Source organism: Pelodiscus sinensis, chromosome 8 (genome assembly GCF_049634645.1).
Source record: "Pelodiscus sinensis isolate JC-2024 chromosome 8, ASM4963464v1, whole genome shotgun sequence".
In the NCBI taxonomy this organism is placed as follows: Eukaryota; Metazoa; Chordata; order Testudines; family Trionychidae; genus Pelodiscus; species Pelodiscus sinensis.
Window position 1 is genome coordinate 21,672,824 of NC_134718.1, and position 26,063 is coordinate 21,698,886.

Genomic DNA, 26,063 nt, shown 5'->3' on the forward strand with positions numbered 1-26,063 from the left:
GCAACAAACCCCGTTGCCAGCTTTGTCCACATATTTACGCTGGAGACACCATCTCTGGACCTAACCATGTCAGTTATATGATCAAGGATTCATATTCCTGTACACCCAGAAATGTGATATATGCCATCATGTGCCAGCAATGCCCCTCTGCAGTGTATATTGGACAGTCAGTTCGCCAAAGAATCAGTGCTCATAGATCAGATGTCAGAAATCTCCACACACACACACCTGTCAGCTAGCATTTCAATCAAATTGGCCATTTCCTTAAAGACCTGACAACATGCATATTACAAAAAAGAGACTTTAACACCAGATTACAGAGGGAGACCTCAGAACTTTTATTTATAGTAAAATTTGACACACTGCGAATGGGCCTTAATTGAGATGATAATTATCTTACATATTACAAAGACAGCCTCCCCACCTTAATTGTATTTTTTCATTCATTTGTTCATTTTTTTAATTGTATCCTTTGGTATATATGGTTGTGACTACTTTCTTCCACTATTTGATCTGAGGAAGTGGGTCTGGCCCACGAAAGCTCATCATCTAATAAACCATCTTGTTAGTCTTTAAAGTGCTACATTGTCCTGCATTTTGCTTCAACTACCCCAGACTAACACGGCTACATTTCTATCACTATTCCCCACCTTTTGATATTCATAGTGACCCCAGATTAGCCACTTAATTAACTCTTACAGTAAGCAATTTCCTCCTTCCTTGTCATTCTCCCCCTCGTCCCCACCTTCTGTTCTATGTAGCTGATTTGTCAGTTTGTAATTTTTTTACTTTTTTCATTGTATCCCTCTGTTATATAATGGTCATGCCAATTCACTTTCAAAATATGATCAGAAGAATCTGCCCCACGAAAGCTCATCACCTAATAAACCATCTTGTTAATCTTTAAAGTACTACATGACTGCTTTTTTTGTTATTACCATTAATAATTTTCTATTCTAGGTATTCTCACTTCTTATCCACATTTACTCTGATTGAATTAACTCTACTGTAACACACCCATCTCTGTATCCTGTAGAAGCTGTAGAAGCTATTTTATGTTTAGCTAGAAGCCATCTTGTATAACAGAAACCATTTCAGCTTTTTGTCTTTGCACGTAGGCCAGAGTGAACTTTCTATCACCCCATGCACCAGGCCAAGACAGATGTGCTATTGGAATGTATTAATTGGGCTGGTTCAGAGAGGAGAGGTACTCCCTCGTACCTGTCCACCATCTTGTTGATAAGGCTTTGTTTTTCCTAGTTTAATTGATTATTTCTGTAATTGGATGCCCTGACATCAGACTGTTTGGTTAAGGGTATAAAGATACTAGGATTGATTGTATTAAGCAGCTTTACTGGGCCCAACTTTGCTGGGACCACGTTTGGCTCACTTTGCTTTACTGATCAATAAAGCAATCAGTTGTTAGCCGCCTAAACAGAGAGGAGAGTGTTTTTGCTTCGACAATCCCTACTCCAGTGATCTTCAACCTTTCTACACCCAAGATCACTTTTTAAATGACAGAACAAGCCAAGATCTACCGCCCCACCGCTTCCTTGAAGCCCCTCCCTCTCTATTCTCCTCCTCTCCATCACTTGCTGTCCCCAACCCCTGTAGGAAGAGGTTTTTCCAACATTTGACCTGTCCAGAATGGACCAAATGTCAGAAAAACCCCTTCTTTTGGAAGCCACCTTATTCCTCGTGGAAAGAGGAATATAAGGGTGACCAAAAGAGCCTGTTTGCTCTTCCACTAAAAGAAGCAGAAGAACAAATGCATCCCTGGATGCAGAAGTGTTTTTCTGGGATATCCCCGGAATCCTGAAAAACTCCTGCAGTCTAGCCGTAACCTCGCTGTGTTGAGACAGGATGTGTAGGCTCTGGGGTGGGAATGAGGGATTTGGGTGTGGGAAGGGGTGAGAGGTGCAAGCTCTGGGAGGAAATCTGGATGTAAGAGAAGGTGGATAAGGGGATGCTGGCTCGGGGAGGGGGCGCCAGGCTGAGCAGTGTTGGGGTCAGATGTAGGGTTAGGGTACTAAGCAAGCCACAGACTTCTGGATGTGAGGGTTCAGGAATTTGGGTTGGGGTATGTGAGGGGCTCAGGGCAGGGGGTTCCAGTGTTTCACGAGGCTTACCTGTGCCGATGAAGAAAGGCTTCTTTGTCGGCGCGTCGCGTCCAGACTGCCCCGATCTGCCGACAAACAGCTGATCGGCAGATCGGGGCAGCCATTTAAATTTAAATGAAGCCGCGATTATTTTAATCGCGGCTTCATTTCCCTCTTCCGATCTGGCTAATCTACATGCCTCCGTCGACGGAGGCATGTAGTCTAGACACACCCCGTGTGATCTCACATGGGAATTAATGGTGGGCCAAGCTCCATGACAACAGATGGAGATACATAGGGAGATCAGTAAAACTGGCCAAAGACAGAAGGGGCAGTTTTTGTAGCACTGGAGAGAAGCAGTGGGGCATGTCCTGTTCTCTTTTGGTTCTGTAGTTTGTTTGGTTCTGTTTAGTTTGTTTTCCTCACATATCCCAGAGACCTTTCCTCACATATCCTGAGGACATTCCCTCACCTATCCCGGGGACCTTCCCTCAATTATAATAACATATAAGAGCATAAGAATGGCCGTACTGGGTCAGACTGTCTGCAGACAGTGGCCAGCACCAGGTGCCCCAGAGAGGGTGGACCGAAGACAATGATCAAGCGATTTGTCTCCTGCCATCCCTCTCCAGCCTCTGACAAACAGAGGCCAGGGACACTATTTCTATCCCGTGGCTAATAGCCTTTTATGGACCTAACCTCCATGAAATTATCTAGCTTCTCTTTAAACTCTGTTATAGTCCTAGCCTTCACAGCCTCCTCTGGCAAGAAGTTCCACAGGTTGACTACGTGCTGTGTGAAGAAGAACTTTCTTTTATGAGTTTTAAACCTGCTACCCATTAATTTCATTTGGTGTCCTCTAGTCCTTATATTATGGGGACAAATAAATAACTTTCCTTTATTCACTCTCTCCACACCACTCATGATTTTATAGACCTCTATCATATTCCCCCTCAGTCTCCTCTTTTCTAAACTGAAAAGTCCCAGTCACTTTAGCCTCTCTTCATATGGGACCCATTCCAAACCCCTAATCATTTTAGTTGCCCCTTTCTGAACTCTTTCCAAGGCCAAAATATCTTTTTTGAAGTGAGGAGACCACATCTGTACACAGTATTCAAGAAGTGGGCGTATCATAGTTTTTACAGGGGCGGTAAGGTATTCTGTGTCTTATTTTCTATCCCTTTCTTAATAACTCCTAACATCCTATTTGCCTTTTTGACCGCTGCTGCACACTGTGTGGAAGTTTTCAGAGAACTATCCACAATACCTCCAAGATCTCTTTCCTGATTTGTCATAGCCAAATTAGCCCCCATCATACTGTACGTACAATTGGGGATATTTTCTCCAATGTGCATTACTTTAGACTTATCCATATTAAATTTCATTTGCCATTTTGTTGCCCAATCACTCAGTTTGGTGAGATCTTTTTGAAGTTCTTCACAGTCTGCTTCTGCCTTCACTATCTTAAACAATTTAGTATCATTCGCAAACTTTGCCACCTCACTGCTTACCCCTTTCTCCAGATCATTTATGAATAAGTTGAACTGGATTGGTCCCAGGACTGACCCTTGGGGGATACCACTAGTTTACCCCCCTCCATTCTGAAAATTTACCATTTATTCCTGCCCTTTGTTTCCTGTCTTTTAACCAGTTCTCAATGCATGAAAGGACCTTCGCCCTTACCCCATGACAATGTAATTTACACAAGAGCCTTTGATGAGGGACCTTGTCAAAGGCTTTCTGAAATCTAAGTATTCTATATCTACTCGATCCCCCTTGTCCACATGTTTGTTAGCCCCTTCAAAGAACTGTAAGGGTATGTCTGCACTACAGCACTAATTTGAACTAACTTAATTCAAATTAGTTAATTCGAAAGAAGCTAATTCGAATTAGTGCATCTAGACCTAAAAACTAATTCGAATTAGCATTTTGCTAATTCGAAATAGCATGTCCACACGAGTGGACCATGAACCAAAGTTAAGGCTGGCTGGAACCAATGCTGGCAGGGCATCTGGTTAGGACTTAGAGCGTGGAGCTGCTGCCTCAGGCTAACCGAGGGCTGTGCTTAAAGGGACCCAACCCCCCATCTTGGACAGACTTGTTCTCAGGTTTCTCTGCTTGCTGGTCTACCTCGCTGAGGGACAGCAAAGTATTTGTGTCTCGGAGCGCTCTGCTTGCCTTCACTTGGGACACCACGGCACTCTGCAACATGGAATCAGCAGTTCCCATGGGACTCTGCTGCGTCTCATGGACACATTGCCGGCAGCCTGGCTGCACTCTCTGCAGGCTGCCATCCGGGAAGACCATCAAGGGGATGTCAGGATCCAGGTGGCCCTGCGGGAGAGCTTCCACCCTGAGAAGCGCTAACAGTCTCCCCGGTCTGCCCCACTGGGGGCTTGTGCCCCATTCCTCCCTCTCGTCCTTCCACTTACCCTTCTCTAGCCCTCCCTTCCTGATGTAAAAAAAAAGACACGTATTTTCAAAAATAACAACTCTGTTTATTCAACACAACTGGGGAGGGGAATGAAACTGTAGGGAGATGGGGGAAAGGAGAGAGAGTGGGAGAGGGGAGGGGGAAAACTGGGAGGAGGGAACTAGAAGGGGGAAGCAAGGAGAAGAAGGGAGAGGGGAAACTCAGGGATCAGGGGTGGGGGTCTCGCCAGGCCAATTGCCTCCCAGCACGGCGAGGGAGGGGGCCTCGGCGTCCCTATAGGAATGGGGTGGAGAGTGCGGAGGTTGAGGAGGAGGGTGTGGAGGTTGAGGAGGAAGAGGTGGGAGGGGGGCAGAAGTGGGAGGAGAGACAGTTGTTTGGGAGGCAGCAGGTGCAGGACCGGCACAGGGCACCATGCTCTGCAGCAGGTCCTGCAGGTTAGCGTTTCTGGCTCGGTTCTCAGCCAGATTCTCCCAGTGGAGCTGCAAGTCTTCCCGCATCCAGGCCTCGACAGTACGGTGCAGGGCTCGCAGGGTCCCCAGGTGCTGGTCCCAGTATTCCTGCCTTGTGGTGGTGTTCTGGAACAGGCTGTGGATGCGGGAGCATGTCCCGAGTGGTGTGCCCTGCACAAGCAGCTGGTGCAGCTGTAGAGAAAGAAAAGAAGTGGTCAGTTCTCCCTAGGGACACAGTGAATGATGCTCACCCTCCCCCCCCTCGCCCTGCGACGTGAGGGCAACCATGCCCTGCACCATCAGAGTCGCTGTGCTTGCACAGAGGCCATGGTCAAGATGTCTGGCTCTTCCCGGGACTGGGAGCTGCCCCAAGACTGCACCCATGTCCCTATGCCGTGTATAGTGTGGGCAGGCAGGGGGGGAGATGTCCCCTGCCTCTGTGTAGAAGGGCCTGTGAAGGGAGGGAATCCTGCTGGGTCCCGCCCCAGGGTCGGGAGCTTGTCAGGTCTCTTCACACATGCATGTGCCTATTGGACCACGGCCCCTGGGTGTCACGCAGGCTGGATCCACCTGCCCAAGGCATGTGCTCGCATGTACACAGATGGCTGCATGATCTGTGGGAGGCATGGCCCACATACGGTCCCTGGTCACCCTCCCTGCCTTCCCCCGGGCAGGGGACAGTGCTGGCACTTACCCGGTATGGCCTCCCTGGATGACCCTGCCAACTCCGGTGCCAGAACAGCTGGCGGAGGCCCCTCCAGTGTGCCCAGGTCAGAGCCCTCCGGTCTTGGCTCACTGCCTCCCAGGCTAGCGTGGACCGCCCCACTCCCCAAGAGTTGGTCGAGGGTGGGGAAGTAGGGACAGGTGGCAGGCCCTGCTGCGATGCTGCCCCTGGTGGTCCTGGCGTATGCCTGCCGCAGCTGCTTAACTTTCAGGTGCACCTGCTCCTGGGTGCGCCTGTGTCCCTTTCGGGCCACGGTGGCCGCTATGCGGCCGTAGGTGGCTGCGTTCCTCCACCCAATGCGTAGATCATGGACGTTGGGGGCCTGCCCAGGAGGGTGCATGCCGTCTACAGCCCCTGTCTGGCCCCTGGGTGCTGGGGAACTGAAAGGGGGATGGCTGGCTGTCACTGGCTCCCTGGCTCATTCTGGGGCCTGCTGGCAGGGTTGTCTCTGGCAAGTGCCATCTGGCCAGAGACTACCCCTTTAAGGCCCTGGGGCTGGAGGAGAGGAGAGGAGTTTTCCTGGTTTGGCCCAGAGTGACCAGCAGGGGGAACCTGGGAAGAGCTAGCCTCCAGCTAGTTCAAATTAAGTGCCTACACAGCCCTTAATTCGAACCACTTAATTCGAACTACTTAATTCGAACTAGGCGTTACTCCATATAGAATGAGGTTTATCTAGTTTCTATTAAGTGCTCCGCTAGTTTGATTTAAATTTGAACTAGCGGTTTGTATGTATAGCCACTATTAAAGTTAATTTGAACTAATGGCGGTTAGTTCGAATTAACATTGTAGTGTAGACCTACCCTAATAGATTAGTAAGACATGATTTCCCTTTACAGAAACCATATTGACTTTTGTCCAACAAATTATATTCTTCTATGTGCCTGATAATTTTATTCTTTACAATTGTTTCAACTAATTTGCCCGATACTGAAGTTAGACATACCGGTCTGTAATTGCCAGGATCGCCTCTAGAACCCTTTTTAAATATTCGTGTCATGTTAGCTATCTTCCAGTCATTAGGTACAGAAGCCGATTTAAAGGATAGGTTACAAACCACAGATAATAGTTCAGCAATTTCCCATCTGAGTTCTTTTTTAACCTTTGGATGAATGCCATCTGGTCCCGGTGATTTGTTAATATTAAGTTTTTCTATTTGTTCCAAAAACTCCTCTAATGACACTTCAATCCAGGACAGTTCCTCAGATTCATCACCCTCAAAGGAGGGTGCAGATTTGGGAATCTCCCTAACATCCTCAGCCGTGAAGACTGAAGCAAAGAAATCATTTAGTTTCTCCGCAATGGCTTTATCATTCTTGATTGCTCCTTTTGTATCTCGATCGTCTAGGGGACCCACTGGTTTTTTAGCAGGCTTCCTGCTTCTAATGTATTGCGTTTTGAGTTTTTGGCTAGCTGTTCCTCAAAATCTTTTTTTGCTTTTCTTATTACAGTTTTACACTTGATTTCACAGTGTGTATGTTCCTTTCTATTTATCTCACTAGGATTGGACTTCCACTTCTCGAAGGATGCCTTTTTGTCCCTCACTGCTTCTTTTACATGGTTGCTAAGCCACGATGGCTCTTTTTTAGGTCTCTTACTATGTTTTTTAATTTGCGGTATACATTTAAGTTGGGCCTCTATTATGGTGTCTTAAAAAGTTTCCATACAGCTTGCAGGGATTGGCTCTAGTTACTGTGCCTTTTAACTTTTGTTTAACTATCCTCCTCATTTTTGGGTAATTCCCCTTTTTGAAATTAAATGCCAGGGTGCTGGACTGCTGAGGTGTTCTTCCCACTACAAGGGATGTTAAATGTTATTATATTATGGTCACTATTCCCAAGCGGTCCTGTTATAGTTATCTCCTGGACCTAATTCTGCACTCCGGTCAGGACTAAATCAAGAATTGCCTCTCCCCTTGTGGGTTCCTGTACCAGCTGCTCCAAGAAGCAGTCATTTAAACCACTGAGAAATTTTCTCTCTGCTTCTCTTCCTGAGGTGACATGTACCCAGTCAATATGGGAATAATTTAAATCCCTCATTATTATTGATCTTTTTATTTTGGTAGCCTTTCTAATCTCCCTCAGCATTTCAATGTCAGTATCACTGTCAAGGTCAGGTGGTCAATAATATATCCCTACTGCTAAATTCTTATTATTGGAGCATGCAATTACTATCCATAGTGATTCTATCAAACATGTTGATTCATTTAAGATTTTTACTTCATTTGATTCTACGTTATCTTTCACATACAGTGCCACTCCGCTACCCACACGGCCTGCTCTGTCCTTCCGATATATTTCATATCCTGGTATGATTGTGTCCCACAGATTTTCCTCAATCCACCAGGTTTCAGTGATGCCTATTATGTCAATCTCCTCCTTTAATACGAGGTACTCTAGTTCACCCATCTTATTAGACAGACTCCTAGCATTTATGTAGAAGCACTTTAAAAAATTGCCACTGTTTGTCTGCCCTTCCCTGATGCCTTGGATTCCTTTATATGTGGTTGTTTGTCTGCTCTGGTCCATTGTTTGTCCTCTCCCCTCCTCTCTTTTTGACTACAGACTATTGACTCTCTGTCAATGGATTCTCCTCTAAGAGAAGTCTCCATCCGATTTACGTGCTTCTCTGCACCAATCGGCTTTCCCCCATCTCTTAGTTTAAAATCTATTCTATGGCCTTTTTAATGTTTAGTGCCAGCAGTCTGGTTCCACCCTGGTTTAGGTGGAGCCCATCCTTCCTGTATAGGCTCTCCCTCTCCCAAAAGTGTCCCCGGTTCCTAATAAATCGAAACCCCTCCTCCCTACACCATCGTCTCATCCACACATCGAGACTCTGAAGCTCTGCCTGCCTACCTGGCCCTGCGCGTGGAACTGGAAGCATTTCTGAGAATGCCACCATAGATGTCCTGGATTTCAGTCTCTTTCCTAGCAGCCTAAATTTGGTCTCCAGGACCTCTTTCCTACCCTTCCCTATGTCATTGGTACCTACATGTACCATGACCACCAGCTCCTCCCCAGCACTACACATAAGTTTATCTAGATGCCTTGATAGATCCACGTAGATCACACCAGGCAGGCAAGTGACCGTACTGTTCTCCTGGTCATCACAAACCCAACTATCTATGTTTCTAACGATCGAATCACTCACTACTAACACCTGCCTCTTCCTAACAACTGGCGTTCCCTCCCCCTCAGAGGTATCCTCAGTGCGAGAAGATACTGCAACATCCTTTGGAAGGAGGGTCCCAACTATGGGATGGTTTCCTTCTGCTCCCATTGAATGCTCTGTTCCCCTGAGACTTTCATCCTCCTTAAGCACACTGGGGCTCTGAGACTGGAGGTGGGACAGTGCTACAGTGTCCCGGAAAGTCTCATCAACATAGCTCTCTGCCTCCCTTAGCTCCTCCAGTTCAGCCACCCTGGCCTCCAAAGCTCGAACTTGGTTCTGAGGGTCAGGAGCTCCTTGTAACGGGTGCACACATCCACCATCTGCCCACAGGGTAGGTAATCATACATTTTAAACTCAACACAATAAACAGGATAGCCCCAGGGACCATTTCTCACGTATCCCAGGGACCTTTTCTCCTGTATCACAGGGGCCACAAGGGTATGTCTACATTGCAATAAAATATCCACATCAGTGAGCTTCAGAGCCCAGGCCAAGTCACTTACGCACTTCAGAACCCAGGCCACTTACGCATCCCTGGAATACTGACCATGCCAGTACATCTGGGAACAGCACGGACACAGGCCTGCTGGTTTGACCTGGCCTCCACTAGTGTGACTTTGCATGCATGGCACATTTGAGGTTATGCCATGGGGTGGAGATGAGAGGCTGCCATTTTGAAGAACTCACCACTCTGCCTCTACTATGTGTGGCCTTGCATGCACTGTGTGTGCCAGGTCAAGAAGGTAGTGCTGGAGCAGCACACTATTCAATATGTTGTTCCGTGTCTGGTACTGGACAAAACTATATCCAGATTTATCTCAGTACCTGGAGAGGAACACACATTGCAAAAGCAGGACTGAATACAAATGACCTGCCTAGGTCAAGTGACTTTGGCAGTATGACTAAAAATAGCAGTATAAACATTTGGGTTCAGACTGGGCCTGGGCTCTGAGACCCTCCCTCCCAAGTCCAGCCCGAACCTGAATGTCTACACTGTTATTTTTAGTCCCGCAGCCCAAATCTTGCAAGTTCTGGTCAGTTGATGTGGTCTCTGAGAATCACTACTGAAGGTCTTTTAATGAAGTTTAGACTTATCTTCATGGTGAAGACACAGCCTCCCGTAATGAAAGGTGCAAATCTGAATGGTGCACTTGCCACAGATTATTTCCTTTCAGTGCCCCCTGGTTTCAAATAACCATAGTAAAAGACAAATAAAGAGCTTCTTTCTTCTAATGCCAAATAAGGAATTTTGTTAAAATAATATCTTGTCTCTCTGCCCCACTGGAGAATTATTGCTTAGAACATTCCCTATCTCTAACCCCTTCCTTTCTGGTTTCCTGCCACAGCTTTAAAGAAATAGTGTCAATAGCATCATATTTGGCATCTTTAACTAATAGAGCAACACTATAGCTACACGAACTCCAGCTTAGCCCATGTTTATCCATGTTGAGAATTTACTAATACCATAATTATTAGACAGAACTACACAACACTATACAAAGTATATACCTAATGGTCTTCTATGGTTTGGACATAGATATCACATCCCATTTTTATGCTCATGAATGAAGCTTTAATTCAAATGTAATGCTATATGTATTACTACTGTCCACATGGACCCATTTTATCAAAATGTTGTTTTATCCATCCCTGCCCATAGTACAAGTGGCCTGCTCATGTTGTTTGATTATATCTTTTTCTATACGTTCTCTTCGAGCTTGGTTAAGGGCTCTCTTGTGATTTTCAAATTATTCTCTGACAAAGGTAGGCAACTTGAAAGAAAGAAAAGAAACTGAAAAAGCAACAAGTCTCTTTTCCTTTAATCAGTGTGAATTATCAGTGCTATCTGAATAGCAGGTACTGTAAAAGCTTTGGTTTCTTTGATGCAATTTTCTGTCTATTACATTAAAATTATTTTAAACTGATTATGAACAACAGCTGCCCATAGATGATTAGGATTCCTTAAGGAGCATTTATCCAAGCTCAAATCTCTTATACAATTAAAATCCTCCTTCAATTAGATCTAGGCTTTGAAATTCAGGTAGATTAAAACAAAAGCTCCTTAAATAGACTACAGCTAGTGAGATATTCTATTGTGTGGAAATGGTGTATACACTCAAGGACATGCACATATACACAGGAGGGAGAATATGATGCTGTGCTTCAGTGTAATGGTTTGATTGGAATGAGTGCAAGAAGTCCTCTTATTCACTAGTGGTGAAAGGAGTTCATTTGAGAGATGCAACCTAATGCCAATAAAATCTTTATATAGCCACACAACTATATATTCCATATATGTTTAAATACATGAACAGTGATCTTCTGTCAATGGAAGTTGCAAGAGGCTGACCCTGCAGACATGCAGGTAAATGAAGTGGCTAGCAGCCCAATAGGGACTAATCTTGGCAAAACAGCATCCAGCCCTTGAATGCTGATCTGAACTGATGTAATTATTTTAAAACCAATTATATTTTGTCCTGCACAAAATTCCCTAGCAATGCATTCCAGATGTTGACTGTGTGTTGTAGGAATGCTTCCTTTGGTTTGTTTTGACCCTGCTGCTCATTACAGTCTCTTAGCTTATTCCTGGCTTAAAGTGGAGTTCACATCTGTTCTTATCCCACCAAAATCAACAGTTTTTCCCAGTACCCTCAGAAATCTTTGCTAACTCGCAGACTATGTCTACACTGCACCTGTTTTATACAAAAAATATGCAAATGAAGCATGGCGATATTCCACGCTTTGCCTCATTTGCATATATTTTGTGCAAATGGGGGCAGTGTAAACATAGCCTGCCTGAAATACTTGTGGATGCTAATTAGCTTTCTGTTGAATTGGCTCAATCAGTATATGAATCAATTCATTGGTTTTCAATTTCTGACGCAGGGCCTCCATTGCCCAATGATTTAGGAATATCTAGTCTTTTTCAAATGTGAATTTTTGACAGATTAAGATCCATCCATCACCAGAGTATAAGATGATGGATTTAAACTGACAGTGAGCGGTTCATATAAAACACACACAATAGAGTTACAGTGTGATAGCTGTGTTAGTCTGATTTATGAAAATTTGTTAGTCTGGCCTGTCTATACTATACTAGACCAAGAAGATCAGTTTAAGGTATGCAACCCCAGCTATGCATTTTGCATAGCCTTAAGACAAGCCATAGTGGCATCCACACAGCAGGAGGCCAATGGGAGCAAATGCTCCCTTACTTCTCTCAGGAGCAGTACAGGACACCAGCAGAGGATGCCCTCCATGTTTTATTTATGGGTCTAAACTAGACCTGCTAAATCAAATGTTAGAGGATTAGCTGTGTTACTTTCTGTGCGCTGAGCTTGTGTTTGTCTGTGTGTTTGGTTTGTTTGTTTGAAGGAGTGTGTGCTGTGGCCAGCAGTTGGAAGCTGTGAGCTTCTAAAGGTTTGAAATCTAGAAGCCTCTGTTCATTGGTTGAGCCTTAATCAGAGGGTGGGGCTATCAGGAAGGCCAGGGCTTCATAAATCAGTGAGTCAGCAACCAAGGATCTTTGCGAACAGGGAGTTTTGAGAGGGAGTTTGGAAGGGGAGTGGGAAGGGGCTGAGGTATACTTGCCAATCTTTATAGTTTAGTTTAAAGGTTTTAATCAAAATTTCCTGATTTAACTAAAAACCCTATCAGTAACCTAGGTAGCTGTAGGAGAGAATGCAGGCAGAAGCCCAGCAGCAGAGTGGAGGCTATCCTGCTTATTGCACTCAGTGTAGCATGGATGATTACCTGCCCGATGGGTGGGTGGCATATTTGTGCATTCAGTGCAAGGAGCTCCTGACCCTCAGAGACCACATACAGGCTTTGGAGGCCAGGGTGGCTCAACTGGAGGAGCTGAGGGAGTCAGAGAGGTATATTGATGAGGCTTTCTGGGACACTGTAGAATTGTCCCACCTTCGGTCAGACAGCCCCTGCACTGTTAAGGAGGATGAAAGGCTCAGAGAAGGAGAGCAGTCAACGGGAGCAGAGGGAAACCTTCCCATAGTTGGGACCCTCCTTCCAGATGTTGGGGTATCCTCTCACTCTGAGGTTACCTCTCGGGGGGAGGGAACTCCAGACATTAGGAAAACACAGGTGTTAGTAATGGGAGATTTGATCATTAGATATGTAGATATCTGGGTTTGCGATGATCAGGAGAACCATATGGTGACTTGCCTGCCTGGTGCGAACATTGTGGATCTCTCGAGGCATCTAGATAGACTTATATGCAGTGCTAAGGAAGAGCCCATGGTCGTGGTATACATAGGTACCAATGACATAGGAAAGGGTAGCAGAGACATCCTGAAGGCCAAATTTAGGCTGCTAGGAAAGAGACTGAAATCCAGGACATCTATGGTGGCATTCTCAGAAATGCTTCCAGTTCCACGCGCAGGGCCAGGTAGGCAGGCAGAGCTTCAGAGTCTCAATGCATGGATGAGACAATGGTGTAGGGAGGAGGAGTTTCGATTTATTAGGAACCGGGGACACTTTTGGAAGAGGGGGAGCCTAAACAGGAAGGATGGGCTCCACTTAAACCAAAGTGGATCCAGACTTCTGGCACTTAACATTAAAAAGGTCACAGAGCAGATTTTAAACTAAGAGATGGGGGAAAGTTGATTGGTGCAGAGGAGCACGTCGATCAGACAGAGACATCTCTTAGAGGAGAGTCTATTGATAGGGATTCTCTAGGTTTTAGTCAGGAGGAGAGGATGGAAGAGGATCGAGTATGGGCCAAATCAGATGGAAAACATTCACATAAAAAAGAATCTGACACATCAGAAGAGAAAAGACAAATAAACTGTGATCATTTTTTAAAGTGCTTGTACACAAATGCTAGAAGTCTAAAAAATAAGATGGTTGAACTAGAGTGTCTCGTGTTAAAGGAAGATACCGATATAATAGGCATCATAGAAACCTAGTGGAGTGAGGACAATCAATGGGACACAAAATACATTGGAAGGACAGAACAGGCTGTGTGGGTGGTGGAGTGGCACTGTACGTGGAAGATAACACAAAATCAAATGAAGTAAAAACCTTAAATGAATCAACATGTTCCATAGAATCACTATGAATAATAATTCCCTGCTCTAATGAGAATATAACAGTAGGACTCTATTATCGACCACCTGACCAGGACAGTGATACTGACACTGAAATGCTAAAGGAGAGTAGAGAGGCTACCAAAATAAATAACTCAATAATAGAGGGGGATTTTAACTATCCCCATATTGACTGGGAACATGTCACCTCAGGACGAGATGCAGAGACAAAATTTCTTGATACCTTAAATGACTGCATCTTGGAGCAGCTGGTACAGGAACCCACAAAGGGAGAGGCAATTCTCAATTTAGTCCTGAGTAGCGTGCAGGATCTGGTAACTATAACAGGACCTCTTGGGAATAGTGACCATAGTATAATAACATTTAACATTCTTGTGGTGGGAAGAACACCTCAGCAGCCCAACACTGTGGCATTTAATTTCAAAAAGGGGAACTATGCAAAAATGAGGAGGTTAGTTAAACAGAAATTAAAAGGTACAGTGACTAAAGTAAAATCCCTGCAAGCTGCATGGACACTTTTCAAAGACACCATAATAGAGGCCCAACTTAAATGTATTCCCCAAATTAAAAAACATAGTAGAAGAACTAAAAAGAGCCACCGTGACTTAACAACCATGTAAAAGAAGCAGTGAGAGATAAAAAGACATCTTGTAAAAAGTGGAAGTCAAATCCTAGTGAGGTAAATAGAAAGGAGTATAAACACTGCCAAATTAAGTGTAAACATGTAATAAGAAAAGCCAAAAAGGAGTTTGAAGAACAGCTAGCCAAAAACGCATAAGGTAATAATAAAATGTTTTTTAAGTACATCAGAAGCAGGAGTCCTGCTAAACAACCAGTGGGGCCCCTGAACAATCGAGATATAAAAGGAGCACTTAAAGAAGATAAAGTCATTGCAGAGAAACTAAATGAATTCTTTGCTTCAGTCTTCATGGCTGAGGATGTTAGGGAGATTCCCAAACCTGACCCATCCTTTGTAGATGACAAATCTGAGGACTTGTCACAGATTGAAGTGTCATTAGAAGAGGTTTTGGAATTAATTGATAAACTTAACAGTAACATGTCACTGGGACCAGATAGTATTCACCCAAGAGTTCTGAAAGAACTCAAATGCAAAATTGCGGAATTATTAACTATGGTTTGTAACCTATCCTTTAAATCAGCTTCTCTACCCAATGACTGGAAGATAGCTAATGTAATGCCAATATTTAAAAAGGTCTCTAGAGGTGATCCCAGCAATTACAGAGCAGTAAGTCTAATGTCAGTACCGGGCAAATTAGTTGAAACAATTGTAAAGAATAAAATTGTCAAACACATAGAAGAACATAATTTGTTGGGCAAAATTCAACATGGTTTCTGTAAAGGGAAATCATGTCTTACTAATTTATTAGAATTCTTTGAAGGGGTCAACAAACATGTGGACAAGGGAGATCCAGTAGATATAGTGTACTTAGATTTCAGAAAGCCTTTGACAAGGTCCCTCACCAAAGGCTCTTATGTAAATTAAGTTGTCATGGGATAAGAGGGAAGATCTTTTCATGGACTGAGAACTGGTTAAAAGACAGAAAACAAAGGGTAGGAATAAATGGTAAATTTTCAGAATGGAGAGGGGTAACTAGTGGTGTTCCCCAATGGTCCATCCTAGGAGCAATCCTATTCAAAGGGGCAATGTTAGCAGATGATACTAAACTGCTCAAGGTAGTTAAGACCAAAGCAGATTGTGAACTTCAAAAAGATCTCACCAAACTAAGTGACTGAGCAACAAAATGGCAAATTAAATTTAATGTGGATAAACGTAAAGTAATGCAGATTGGAAAAAATAACCCCAATTATACATATAATATTCTGGGGGCTAATTTAGCTACGACTAATCAGGAAAGAGATCTCGGAGTCATCATGGATAGTTCTCTGAAGACGTCTACACAGTGTTCAGTGGCAGTCAAAAAAGCAAACAAGATGTTAGGAATCATTAAAAAAGGGATAGAGAATAAGATGGAGAATATATTATTGCCCTTATATAAATCCATGATACGCCCACATCTTGAATACTGCGTACAGATGAGGTCTCCTCATCTCAGAAAAGATACTGGCACTAGAAAAGGTTCAGAGAAGGGCAACTAAAATGATTAGGGGTTTGGATCAGGTCCCATATGAGGAGAGGTTAAAGAGACTGGGACTTTTCAGCTTGGAAAAGAGGAGACTAAGGGGGGATAGGATAGAGGTCTATAAAATAATGAGTGGTGTGGAGAAAGAGAATGAGGAAAAGTTATTTACTTGTTCCCATAATACAAGAACTAGGGGCCACCAAATGAAACTAATGGGCAGAAGGTTTAAAACAAATAAAAGGAAGTTCTTCTTCACACAGCGCATAGTCAATCTGTTGAACTCCTTGCCTGAGGAGATTATGAAGGCTTGGACTATAACAGGGTTTAAAAGAGAACTAGATAAATTCATGGAGGTTAAGTCCATTAATGGCTATTAGCCACGATGGGTAAGGAATGGTGTCCCTAGCCCTGTGGTCATCAACAGGTCAATCACCAACAGGTCAGTCCTGTCCGCCCCGCCCCCATTTCCCTCCCATCCCCGGGAAGCCCCACTACTTACCTCGTGAAAATGGAGATAGTGTCGGCTTCCCGGGGATGGACAAAAGTCCCGCAGTTTAGCGCCAGTTCCAGCGATTCCGGGTGTACTGCGGGAGGGAGCATCATCTCCCTGTACTGCACAGGAGGGGTGAGTCAGCCCTGGAGGAGGGCGCGCACGGGGTTTCCCTGCACTGGGGGGTCGGCCCCAGGGCAGGCGTGTGTGTGCGGGGCTTCCCTGTGCCACGGGTGCAGAGCTGGTTTCCTTCTGGGGGCGGGGGAATCCTGGGAGGAGGCAGATACAGGGGACTGTCTGCCTCCACTGGCACCCCACTCCCGAGCCACAGAATTCTGTCCCCACTCCCCTGTCCCCAGCTACAGAACTCTGTCCCCACTCCCCTGTCCCCAGCTACAGAACTCTGTCCCCACTCTCCTGTCCCCAGCCACAGAACTCTGTCCCCACTCCCCTGTCCCCAGCTACAGAACTCTGTCCCCACTCTCCTGTCCCCAGCTACAGAACTCTGTCCCCACTCTCCTGTCCCCAGCCACAGAATTCTATCCCCTCTCCCCTGTCCCCACTGCCCTGTCCCCAGCTACAGAACTCTGTCCCCACTCTCCTGTCCCCAGCTACAGAACTCTGTCCCCACTCCCCTGACCCCAGCTACAGAACTCTGTCCCCACTCTCCTGTCCCCAGCCACAGAATTCTGTCCCCTCTCCCCTGTCCCCACTGCCCTGTCCCCAGCTACAGAATTCTGTCCCCACTCCCCTGTCCCCAGCTACAGAATTCTGTCCCTATTCCTGTCCCCACTGGCACCCTGTCCCCAGCTGCAGAAACCTGTCCCCACTGGCACTCTGTCCCCTTCTGCAGAGCCCTGTCCTCTGCCCTCCCAGCACCCTGTTCTCTCTCCCCTGCCCCCAGCCGCAGAACTCTGTCCACACAAAATGTATAATTATAAATGCTTCATTTTAGATTTAAATAGCATGAATAAAAAAACAGACCATTTATTTCATAACTGTAAACACGTGATTTTAATTTTCTACATCACATAATTTAAAAATAAACTGTTTATCAGAGTATGTAAGTAAGGGCTGGGGATAGCAAATGATGGACAGGAGGAGAATAGAGAAGGCGTGGCTTCAAGGAAGGGGCGGGGCTTCAAGGAAGGGGCGGGGTGGTAGATCTTCGCCTGTTCGGAGATTTAAAAAGTGATCTTGGGTGTAAAAAGGTTGGAGACCACTGTCCTAGCCTGTTTGTCAAAGGGTGGAGACTGATGACAGGAGAGAGATCGCTTGATCATTACCTGTTCTGTTCACTCCTTCTGGGACACCTGGCATTGGCCACTGTTGGCAGACAGAGTACTGGGATGGATGGACCTTTGGTCTGACCCAGTATGGCCATTTTTATGTTCTTATGAGTGTCAATTTTCATTTAAGTATACACGTGCCCTTTCTAAGTATACACGTGCCTTGTTGATTATACATACCTTGAAAAGGCATTTTAGGCATGGCTATTATATTTTCCTTGGGTCCGATGCAAGTAACCACAAGATACTTTGTAACAGATTCACTTCCAAGGCAATCTCCAGAGAAAGTCCAAGTTCTTTATTCAGCTTCTATTTGTACGAGGAAGCACGATTTTGTCACTGGAAACGCTGGCTAGGAAAACAGGCACATTTGACTCCTTTGGAAATGAATTCTAAAGTGGGGGAATACATTTGGGGTGCATAAGCCCTGGTTCTCATGGGCAACTTTAATCACCGTGACATTTGCTGGGAGGCCAAAACAGCAGTACACAGACAATCCAGGACGTTTTTGGAAAATGTTGGGGACAACTTCCTGGTACAAGCGCTGAAGGAACTGATCAGGGGCCATGTGCAGTTTGATCTGCTGTTCACACACAGGGAGGAATTCGAATGGGAAGTAGATGTGGGTGGCAACCTGTCCAGCAGTGATCATGAGATGTCAAGTTTGGGATCCTGACCAAAGAAAGAAAGGAGAGCAGCAAAATACTACTGAAAAGCAGACTTTGACTCCCTCAGGGAACTGATTGGCAGGATCCCCTGGGATGCTAGCAGGTGGGGGAAAGGAATCCAGGACAGCTGGCTGTATTTTAAAGAAGCCTTTTGAAGACACAGAAATAAACCATCCTGATGCTCAGTAAGAAAAGCAAATATAGTAGGTGACCAACTTGGCTTAGCAGTGAAATCCTTGGTGAGCTTAGCACAAAAAGGAAGCATATAAGAAGTGGAAACTTGGATAGGTAACTAGAAATAGTGGAGCCCTTTTTTCAAATTTGGTAAACCTCATTCCACAAGGAATAACGCCAAATTCGAAATAGCTAAATCGAAATAAGCTCTGTGTAGACACTTATTTTGAAATAGGGGGCCTCCAGCCCTTCCCAAGGTGCCCTGGTGGCCTCTGGGCACAACCAGGAAAACTCTTCTGCTCCCCCACCCCAGCCCCGGAGCCCTTAAAGGGGTAGACTCTGGACACAGTGCCAGTGCCAGCTGCAAGCCTTCCAGCACAGAGCCAGCAGTCTGTGCACCTGGCCCAGCATGAGCCAGCAAACCTACTACCCAGCCCTCCACCACTCCCCAGGAGCAGGCTGGCAGCTCCCAGGAGCCTGCCAGGGGCTGCAAAAGGCAGGCGCCTTCCTGGTCTACTGCAGAGATCATGGACCTCATTGAGGTTTGGGGGGAGGCCTCCAATGTCCAAGATCTCTGCACTAGACACAGGAACATGGCCATCTACAGGCGGATGGCTGACATCCTGGCCACCAAAGGCCACATGAGCACCCAGGAGCAGGTGTGCATGAAAATAAAAGAGCTGCGGCAGGACTATGCCAGGGCCTCAGGTGGCAGCTCCCAAACAGGGGCTGACCCGGACCTCTGCCCCTATTATGATGCCCTGGCATCCTGGGGGGTCAGACAGTCTGTGCCCCCAGGTGGTCATTGATCCTGAGGCAGAGGGCCCTGCCCATGACACCAAGGAGGAGGAGAAGAAAGAGGAGGACAGACAGGAGCTGCAGGAGCCTGGAGGGAGCATGCCCTACACCCAGAACCCCCAAGCCATCCCAGCAAGCCTGTCACCAGTATCATCCAAGGCCGGGGAGGCCTCGACATGTGAGTTCCGTCACTGTCCCCTTATGCGGTGTCGGGGGGCGGGGGGGAGACCAGGGACTGTGCCTGTGGGCCTTGCTCACCATGGAGCATGCAGCAACCAGGGGCCCTGGCCTGTTACCCACATGCATGTATGTATGAAGGCACATGACATGCTCCTGACCCCAGGGAGGGACACTGCACAATGCCCTCCCTCCACAAGCCCCCTCTATGCAAAGGCAGGGCACATTTCCCCTCCCCCCCCCCCTGCACACCCACACTATATACAGCACAGGGGCCAGCTCACACTTCCGGGGATAGCAGGACATGATGGTGTGGAGTCCTGCCATCCTCGCCTTGCAGAGCGCCTCTGGGTTTCACCCACAGTGTCCCCAGGGAGAACTGACCACTTCTCATGTTTCTCCACAGCCGCAGCAGCTGCGAGTGCAGGGTGCACCACCCCGCCCAGGACATCCTCCTGCACCCGGGCCCTCAGCAGGCTGACCCAGAACCAGGAGGGATACCAGCGGCAGTACCTGGAGCTCCTGTGAAGGAAGACCTGCAGCTGCGGCGGGAGAGCTTGCAGGAGCTGCTTGACCAGGGGCGTGCCATCTGCAACCACCTGCAGACCCTGGTGCAGAGATTGCTGCCTGCTGCCACTCCAGCCCCTGCAGCTGCCCCAGCTATTGCTCCTCCTCCCACTCCTGCTCCCCCTCCCACTTCTTCCTTCCCCCTTCCCCACCCTCCATACCCACTCCCCCCCGGGGATGCCAAGGCCCCTGCACCCGCAGTTCTGGGAGACAGGTGGACCAGCCCTGAGCTTCTCCCACTTCCTCCCCTTGCCTCCCCTTTCCATCTCCCTCCTCCCAGGTTTACCCCTCCCCTCCCCCACCCTCATACTCCCCTCACCCCAGTTATGGTCAATAAAGAGAGTTTGTTTTTGGCAACACACGTGTTTTTATTTGACATCAGGAAGGAGGGTTAGGAAGGGGAAAGTGGAAGGATGTGAGGGTGGAATAAGGCACAAGGCCCCAGTGGGGCATGCCAGGGAGACTTCAGTCCTCTTCTGGGTGGAAGCTCTCCTGCAAGGCCTCCCGGACATGGACAGCCCCCCAGTGGGCCTCCTGGCTGGCAGCCATGAGGGACTGTGCACATAGGCCAGCCAAGTGGTAGGCCTCTGCCATCCAGGCTGGCAGGAAAGCCTTCCCTTTCCTCTCACACAAATTATGCAGCACACAACATGCTGCCACCATGTGTGGAATATTCCACTCAGAGAGGTCCAGGCAGTTGAGGAGGCATCTAAAACGGGCCTTCAGCCAGCCGAATGTCCCCTCCACCACAATGTGGGCCCTGCCGAGCTTGGCGTTAAAAGCCTGTTGAGAAGGGTTGAGGTGTCTGGTGTAGGGCTTCATGAGCCAGGATTGTAGTGGGTAGGCAGCATCCCCCACCAGGCACACAGGCTCATCCACGTCCCCGACCCTAATGTGGCGGTCCGGGAAGAAAGTCCTGGTGTGCAGCCTCTGACACACGGAGGAGTTGTGGTACACCCACGCATCGTGTGCTTTGCCGGACCAGCCCACGCTGATGTCCACGAACTGGCTCTGGTGGTCAGACACCTGGGATGACCGAGAAGTATCCCTTCTGGTTGATGTAGAGGGAGGCCTGGTGGTCTGGGGCATGAATGGGGATGTGCATACCGTCAATTGCTCCCCCGCAGCTGGGGAAGCCAAGGGTGCCAAACCCCTCGATCACCGTGTCCAAATTGGTGAGGCAGATGACTCTGCAGAGCAGCACTCTATTGATGGCCTTGACCACCTAAAGAGGGACACACAAAACCACCGAGAGTCACTGGGGTGCCAGGGTGGCTGAGAGTGCTCCTTCCCCACCACTGCCCTGAGTCCCCACTCCCAGGAGCAACCACACCTGCAATACTGGCCACCTCAGGCAGTCCGTAGTGTGGCTGGGACAGACCAAACCCTCCTGGGGAGGGGACTTTCACCACCTCTCCCGCTTTTCCGTAGGGCAGCCCATCCCCTCCTCGTACCCCCCCCCCCCATCCTGGCTCAGTGGCCGGAGATTGCCATAGCTGCATGAGCACTGCTCTGATGGTGGATCTCCCCACGCTGAACTAGTTCACCATGGATTGGTAGCTATCCAGCATGGAGAGTTTCCAGAGGGCAATGGCCACACGCTTGTGGAAGGGAATGGCGGGCCTCATGTGCGTGTCCTGTCACCACAGAGCAGGGATGAGCCACTCACAGAGCTCGAGGAAGGTGTCCTTCTTCATGCTGAAGTTCTGGGTCCATTGTTGGTCTTCTCAGCACTCCAGGATGATGGCCACTATCGGCAGACAGGCTACTGGGCTAAATGGACCTTTGGTCTGACTCAGTACAGCTGTTCCTATGTTCTTATGGTCCCACCAGTCACTGCTGGTGTCCAGATGCCAGATGCGGCGGGGCATGCTGGCGTCCGGGTGCTGTTGCTGCTCCTCCCTGGTCCCCAGGGGGGTTGGGAAAAGGGCCTGGGGGTTGGGCTGCAGCAGATGCTGTCAGGCAGTCTCTAGCAATTGCAGCCAGGCTTGCAGCAATGTGTCCAAAATGAGCACCAGAGTGCCCAGGAGTGGCTCCGGCTCCATGGTGCCTAGTGCTGTGGTATCCTGAGTCAGGGCAACCAAAGTAGACAGAGAGAAAAATGCTTTGCTGTCCCTCAGTGAGGTAGGCAAGCAAGCAGGGAAAGCTGAGAACCGGCTGTCCAGGAGGGTCCCTTTAAGCACAAGCCTCAGATAGCCTCAGGCAGCAGCCACACAAAGCAACTACTGACCTGATGCCCTGCTGGAACCAGTTTCAGCTGCCCTTAAATGCAATTCAGCATCCAATCAGTGTGGACGCGCTATTTCGAAATAGCAAAATGCTATTTTGAAATGCATTTTGTGTGTAGATGCGTTATTTTGAAATAACTTATTCTAAATTAACTATTTCAAAATAAGATATTTTGAAATAATGCTGTAGTGTAGACATACCCTGTATTTTTGCAAGTAAAAATGTACAGTGATTGTAGCTCAAGGGTGATGTTTTCAAAGGGGATTGTACTCTGCAAGCCACCTCCATTTAAGTATGCAAATGATGTTTGTGCAAACAGGTTCAATGGTTATATTGCTAACTTGCTCAAGTGCATAAATGAAAAACAGTTAACACATGCAAATAACTGCATGTGCAAAAGTGATTCACTCTGGGGCTATGTCTAGACTGCAAGCCTCTTTCGAAAGAGGCTTTTTCGAAAGATACTTTTGAAAAAGCCTCTTTCGAAAAAGAGCGTCTAGATTGCAAGCGGAAATTTCGAAAAAGCAAGCCGCTTTTTTGAAAGAAAGCAGCGAGTGAGTCTGGATGCTCTCTTTCTAAAAAGCCCTGTCGGCATTCAAGAACGCCTTTTTTCGAAAGAGCACTTTCGAAAAAAGGCGTTCTTCCTCGTGAAATGAGGTTTACTGCCGTCGAAAGAAAAGCCGCGTTCTTTCGATTTAATTTCGAAAGAACGCGGCTGTAGTCTAGACGCAGGTGAAGTTTTTTCGAAAAAAGGCTACTTTTTTCGAAAAAAGCCCCGAGTCTGGACACAGCCTTGCAGTGCAGTTAACCCGCTTCCTTCCCTGAGGCAGTGATTAGCTACATCTTGCAGCTTGTGATGGTGTTTGGTTTATTTGCAGTTGAGATACCTGTGAATGGGGGCCATTCTCTGAAGGAATGTATTTATTTATTTGTCCATCATTCCTATATTATGTGCAGCACTGATCCTTAAAAAGTAGGTCTGGTCCCATGGGATATTTTTACTTTAATTAGGGTGACTTAAAAACCCCAACCACTTACATTCAATAGAATAATTTACCATTTCTCTTTTTCAGCTCTCATTTCCTCTCCCTTTTTCTTTTCTTCCATATATTTTCCTAATATATTTTCCGAAATCTCTTTAGAATTGGCTATTTATTTACTTTTTTTTGCTTTGTTTGACTCATCTGCTTTCTATTAAATTTTTCTCCTGTAACTATCACCTCTTTCCCCATGGCTATGTCTACATTGCAGGGAAAAATTGGAAAAATTTACGCAAATTGCAAACTGTCTACACAGGGCCAAATTCAGAAAAAAAACCCTCTTTTGGAACATCCCTTCTCCTTATAGAACAAGGTTTACAGGGTTGTAGAAAAAGCGTGTCTGCTTTTCTGACTTTTTTTTTTTCAGAAAAGCAGACACGTTCCTTGGACACAGCAGAGGTTTTCTGGTATCCCAAAAAAGCTCTACAGTGTAGACATATAGCCCATTAGTTTTTCATTTCTATAACACTTTCCAACACTTTTATGTATTTGGTGATTTTAATTTAGCTCTTGTACTTTGCATTATTCTGTGTATTTATTTTAATTCCTTTGCCTACATTTTCTTCTCCCTCTTTTCTCTGGTCCCTTCCTTTTCCTCCCAGCTTATTCTTCCCCACAAGGACACGATCCATTGAGATGCTAAATGTCCTCCACTCCCATTGACTTCAGTGGCAATGGAGTGTGCACAGTTCTTTGTAGCATCAAGACTCATGTTAGAAAATGTGTCCCAAACACACACAATCCGATTGTACCCACTTTTTGGAGTCTAAAGAACTTCCATGGTCCTACAGAAGCTAACAAAGAAAAACAAAAACTTTCTGGCTCTGAAATTGGTGTGCCCTATCCTCTGGAACACTGCATAGTCATGCATTTGCTCCAGAGTTAGAGCGAAAGATGTATATACTGTGCTTATATTCCTGCAGTACAGTGTGTGCAGTGACAGGGAGTCAGGTGCCAAAGGGTCAAACCCAAAGCCAGTGGATAACTTATATGTAATGAGAAAATCATGACCACTGGAAACTGAGCAGTTTGGTTACACCACAGCCTACCATGACTGGTACTAGGGACCCTGAGATTCTCTGCAAAAAGGAAGGAGCACTGGGTTCTATGAAGAGTCTGAAAAGCACATTAGCCTAATAATGCAAATTTTAGGCCTATATCTGCCTAATTGTTTGCTGTGAACAATGGCTTTTCAATTTGTTTTCTGGTCCTCTCAGCAACTTTGTCTGGCTTTTTGGCTAGTTACCAGGATAGGTGGAGCTGGTGATTTTCCTTGTGAGACGGTCAGGCTATAGTCCTGGCTTCAGAAACACCTCTGTTCTCCAAGGTGAGCCTCAGAGAAAGCTAAGGGAGGAGCCCAGGACTGGATGAACTGAGTGACATGAGCAGGGAAAGGAAAAAAGGAGGGAGACGTGTCTAATACCAGCAAACAGGGCAAGCACAGTTGCTGAGTAAAGGGGCCATCCAGCCCTGCCTGAGTATTAGGTATTGGGGTGAAGGGAGCCGGGAAAACTGAAGGGAGAAGAGGAAAGGAAGGATAGGGAAATGGGAAACGGAGGGACTAGACACAGCAGATGGAAAAATAGACCAGGAGAACCAAAATGAGAGTTGGAGGAGGGGGAAAGATGGATAGTTGGGGAAAAAATCAAATTGATAGGAGAAGATAAAGGAGGGAGGAAGAGTGGTGGAGAACTGACAATGGTAAGGTGATTGATGTATTTGCATAGGGATAATTGGGGGATTTGGATGGCTTATGTGATGGAGGGTGTCCACTTCAGACTTTTAAAATTTGCATATGCAATTTTTATGTGCAGTTTTCTTAGGCTTTTTCCTTTGTCAGTGAAGGCTGATTTTGTCAGGTTCCACAGGGTTGTTATTTTAAAAGGTTATAATAATTTATAATAAAATTGCAGTCCTTTCCCACATCTCCATCCATACTCAAAGTAATGGAAAAAGTTTGGAAACTTTCCTAAAACCAGCATTCAAAGCCAAGTGTTTTTAATAATCCGGAAAGAGATTCACTGTCTATCAGTTCAAGTTTCCCATCAGTTCATAAATACATGACTGCTTCTGTGGTATAAGTAAGTTTTACTGATGTTTTAAAAATTGTTTCTTTAATTGTATGCGTATGTAAGATGGGGCGAGGGGAATGAGATGATGCCCTCTTTTGGGTGGAAGGCCATGCCTGCTCTCAAATATGTATCATAAGCCCAAACACTGCTATAACTCAAATAATAATATTTTTCTTTGTATATCGCACCAAACCCCAACAATTAAACTCTTGGAAATTCCAGATGCTCAAGTATAAGAGGATTTTCTAATTGGGCCTTGTATTATACAGGTTATTGTTCACGTAAAGCTGTGTGCACTACAGGATAGAAGGTCAGACCTACTAATGTGACCTTACCTTGAAAGGTAGAATCCTGTATTTTGGAATTTAAGAATATGAATCTTATGCCTCCTTATGATTGTAAAATTCTTGGTGATCACTGACACACTTGAAAATAAAGATTAAAGAATACTGCCAAAGTAGTACATATACTCAACTAAATTATCACATCACATTTTATCACCTATCCTCCAGATTGGCAT